A 5,425-nucleotide genomic window follows, 5' to 3' on the forward strand; every position below is an offset into this window, starting at 1 on the left:
AAGAATACTCGTATCTCGAGGGTCTGGATACCACGGATTGTAAACCATAGTACGCTAATAAATCTAAAATAATGATATTATCCCACGTGTATTAGAGCATAAAAAATATGATAGCCATTCATTTTATGAGAAATATATTTTAAACATAATATTGTCATATAATATAACTTAAACACACAATACAGTTCATCTTCGGATAGAAAACAACATTGAAAATACAATCCCACATAAATACATAAAACAACATTGAAAATACAATCCCACATAAATACATAAAATAATATTGAAAATACATCTTCGGAGCTTTTAATTTCTTTCGCTGCTTGAAGTTGAAGTATTCTAGGACAGCGGCGGCGATCATGATCTTGTTTCTTACAAATGCTACAGTGATTCTTACTTCTTATTTGCATATCATCCATCTCATTTTGCAATCTTGTTGACTTTGGTCTGTCTTTCTGCTTGGGTCTCAAATGATGATGATCAGAAATATATTTGAACATACGTGTATACATCCAATAATCTTCATGTGGTAATGGATTAAACTCACCACTCTAAGCATTCATATATGCTGTAATTGTATATGCATCATCCACAAATCTACTAAAATGTACAGTAATTTCTTGGCACACAGCTAAAATATGTGAATATGAATATTTGTACATGCTCTACTTTTCACATAAATATTTTTTTTTAATTAAAATAATAATATAAAAAATTTTTCCACCTCGTAATCCTGTGCTTGCTCTTCTCGTAAGCACTTCATATATGCCTCTTTGAAGGTGGAATGCTGTTACTCGATGCTGGTTAGCTTTAACTTGATCTTCAGCCATCTTAATTGCAACATGAGGAGTAAAAAGATTATTTGGATTCTCCTGTACATATCTTAAGGCTTGGGCATGCCTCATATTAAAGTATTTCACAAGACGATAAAATATCATTTGAACACAAGCTGTAATTGGCACATTTCTAGCTCCTCATAAAATACTGTTAAAAATCTCTGACAAATTTATAGTTAAGACACCATAGCACAGGCCGTCATCATGTGCCAACGTCCACTTCTCATTTTCTAACTCAGACAACTAGCTCTAAGCCTCTTCATTCACTGTTCTGATCCTACTCATGATAAAGTTGAACTTGCGAACTTGATGAGTGCTTCTTGCTTGCCATACTGCTCTTTTCAGCTGTACATTTTTAAAATGAGTGTTGAAATTATTGCATATATGTCTTAAGCAGTATCAATGATAGGCACGTGACGAACTCCATCCAATAGACTCATCTGCGATGGCATTTAATATACCTGGATGCCTGTCAGAATTTAAGCATGTTCCATTTCTATCTTTGACGATATATGTTCTGAGCTGGAAAAGAAACCAACTCCAACTAGCAGTCTTCTCCTCATCCACAATTGCATATGCTAATGGAAATATCCTATTCTCTGCATCAATTCCTGTTGCAATTAACATCTTACCTTTAAACTTTTCATACAAGTGCGTGCCATCAATACTGATTACAGGACGGTAGTGCCTAAAACCCTGAATGAATGGTTTAATAGCCCAAAAAATATAATTTAAAATCCGAACATTGAAATTGGTATTTTGAAAAAAAAATCTCATGAAACAACTGTACTAGGATTTGCATGTTGAAGTGCAGCCATATAATAGGATAATTTAGCATACGACGACTCCCATTCTCCATAAATATCAACCAATGCCTTCTGCTTTCCAAACCACGCTTTCCTGTATGACACTGTATTGAAATTGATCATTAACAGTTGCCACAATAGCTTCAACTCTAACACCAAGATCCTTCTCAATAATATGTTAGACTAGTGTGCCAATCATCCTTCCACTGACATGTTTGTGGTCTCGACTCGATCCTGTAAACAAACAAGTGTGAGGACCCTCATATTTTGTGATTTAAAAATATCCATATTTTTTCAACAATACAGCACGAAGCCTCTATTTACAATTTTGAACATTATCTGATGATGTACATCATACGGATCATAATTTTGAATGTGACTGAACTACATTGTATGTCCGATGCTTCATAATGTGATAAAGATCAACAGCTCTCTTTAGATAATCTTTACTCTCAAACATCAGATCTTTTTTAAATTCAGTCATCGAGTCCCAAAACTGATAGTCAGAGTTCAATCTTCGACCAGCACTAACATAACCACCATCATCTAAATTTATATCGTTAAAAAATTATGGGGGTTCATGCAAACGGGGTTGAGGTTCTCCCACATTAATATTAGGCTGAACATCTTCATCATCATCATCATCTTCACCATCATCATCATGACTGCTACTGTCTTCATCCATCCAATAGTCTTCATCCCCACTTTCATCTGACTCAAAACCTAGATTATCAGAATTTATTCCACTGCCTACCTAATCATCGTCTCCTATATGAGTGTCGTATCCCGCACTTACTACTATTTCTACCAAAAGAGAAGTCATCGTAGCAGAAGACATAGGAGAAGCCACCATAGAACTTTAAATTATTGAACAACTAGGGCCGACAGTAATAGAATGTTGTTCTGCAAATATGGCCTCAACACTATCGGTTTGCACCATAAGAGTTATGAAAGGCGAGAAATGCCCAACAGTATTGTCCACTTGGGTTAAAAGCCGACTATAGTATCCAAAGCTCAGTACATCTTCCTTTTCAATATATAATTCTAAAAATTGACATTCTAAATATTTTAAAAGAAAGGTCAGCATTTCTTCGACATCTTCGTCGTCATCAATTGGAACTAAGATATATTTGCTCTGCATTAACTATCCCGACAGATTATGAGATCTTCATTTCAATTTTATTTCATATTTTTCTTTATCTACAGGAATATTGTTGTATAAATGGTCCAATAATTCTTAACGTGATAATGATGAAGATACTCTAATCATTCGATTTACAGGGTGACTGTACTGCATGCTAGTTTCGTCATTTTGTATCATGCCATTATAATACAATAATACACGAACCCGAGTACTGGCCATTTTCTCAAAGCAATCTATGATAAAATCAAAATCAAAAAATTTAGTATTAGTAATTATTTTATCGTTTCAAAAGATTTACATGATAAATGCATCATACCATCAACAAATAGGTACAGATAGGTTCTATCCCATTCGAAAATTACATTAATTCTGTAGGTTAATTACATTAATCAAACGATACGCAATAGAGATTGAAAAAAATTTCGACAGTATTTTTTCTTAGTTCTTCCCACACGGCTGAAAATGTATGAGGAGAACTAAAAAAAAATACTGTCCGAAATTTCTCTCGTACCCTCTGCATATCGTTCGAAAAATGTAATTACCTACAGAATTAAATGTAATTCTCACACTGTTCAAACTGGACAATCAATTGACCAATGTATATATTTTACAGTATCCGTACAAAAATATATAATTAAATATATATTTTATATGGATACCATAGAATATCCTACATTGGTCAACTGACGGGTCTACGGTTCCATGAAATGCAACATATTTTAAATTTTTTAAATTAGGATCGAATCGAATTTTAAATCAAATTCGAATCTAATGAGATAAAAATAAAAAATAAAAAAATAATGAGATAAAATAAAAAATAAAAAGACTGAAATAGAAGGTGGGGGGCGTCCGAGGCAGCCCTCGTGGCGGCCACCATCGGTTGGCTACTATAGGGCCGTCGTCGACCAGCCACCGCAGGGCCACATCGGGCCAAGGAAAGGGGGTGGGGGGGGCGGCGATCACGGCACCGCCGATGGGCCAAGGACGTGGGGGCCGCAAAGCTGCCGTCGGCCGGCCGCAGCAGGGCCGTGTGGGGCTGCCGTCGGGAGGCCATCGTCGGTCAACTGCAACAGGGCCGCACGGGACCGCCGCTGGGGTGCCACCGCCAGAGGGCCGCCGTCGATCGGCCACCGCAGGGTGACTTTAATTTTGTTTTTTTTTTTGTGTGATCGTCCACGTGGAACAGGAAGGGCGGTGATGTGGGTACTATAAAATAATATTTAAAATAATATTTTATAAATTTATATTAATTTTATAAATAAATTAAAAATTATATTATTTTAATAAATAATTTTTTTTAATTATTTAGATAATGAACTCGTCTAAACCTGGGAAGCGACTTCGAGTTCTTTCTCGAACCCAAAAGCGAATTTCCCAAGGAAGCGTTGGTCGAGACCCAACGACCGAAGCGAGGGACTTCCCGTCGTTTCTCGATCCCAGGAGCCAATCTTACCATCCGTTGACAATTCCGTGTACCATAACGTCACCATAACGCCAAGTGTCCATCGGATGATGGATGGAACTGGAACTCTTATGATGATTCCTGTAGTCTGCGTGGGCGGAATCATGACCGTCTGATGACTCACTCCACCACCCAAGAGGCAGTTCTTTTAAACATTGGAATAAAAAAAAAAGAAGAAAAAGGTGGTATACTCCGCATCGTTCGTCTGACTTTAGCTACATACGGACGTCGTTCGTCTGATGTTTGTCGTGACGAATGCGCAAATGTCACGCGCATGAATGGTGCACGAATGGGTAACCTTCCTCAACCACCAGTGTTCGGACGCTTATAACACATGTCAACCATTATCCACTCTGCTATGGTCAACGTGCATTCAGGTTATTTAATCCCCATCGCTCTCTATGGGTTGGAGCAGAAAAATTCTCACGTTGGCTCCAATATATTGATTCTAGCCAAAAGATAAATGCTTGAACTCGAGAAGCTTCTGGATAATTGAGGAGAACCGTGAGGAGCCAACAATTCAATGAAACGCAAGGAGGTTCTATCACAGGTTGGTGTATCCACTGCATGCAATATAGAGATTAACCCTTGATGGATCTTGAAGTTTTCATGTTTTATTTTAATAGTAAAATACATGATATTTTTCATAAATGAGCTGGACAACAATTTTTTACATTTTTCCGTGTGATGTTTCAAAATCTTTAATAATAAGATCCATCCAACCTATTGGAAAACTATGCTCCAATACCCTTGACTACATATTTCTCAATTGAATTCATTGGAAATATGTTATGAGCTTGAGTGGGTTTAAAGTCACATTAATTGTTTTTTTGGATATTCCTGTCAGCAATCAGGCATGTAGGCCCACCCAACCTGGCATCTGCCAAAGGCCTGCCAAAGTCCTAGTGCAATCCCAGTTTGCGGGGCTATTGATCTGCAAGCAGAGAGAGTACAAGACTTATGGAGGCATGTTTTTCCTTTCCACAGGGTTTGCATTGAAGGATGTCGGATCGATATGGGCCATGCATACATTGGCTTCTCAGTCCATAAAAAATTCTAATGGATTATCCAAACAAGCCCTAAAAAATTCATACTCATATTGTATACAGATTAGTCTTTAATCTGGCCAAATAAGAGGTAATTGTACCATTAGAATTAAGCCTCTCTCGGTTGAGAT

The sequence above is a fragment of the Elaeis guineensis genome, chromosome 13 (genome assembly GCF_000442705.2).
Source record: "Elaeis guineensis isolate ETL-2024a chromosome 13, EG11, whole genome shotgun sequence".
NCBI classification, from domain to species: Eukaryota; Viridiplantae; Streptophyta; class Magnoliopsida; order Arecales; family Arecaceae; genus Elaeis; species Elaeis guineensis.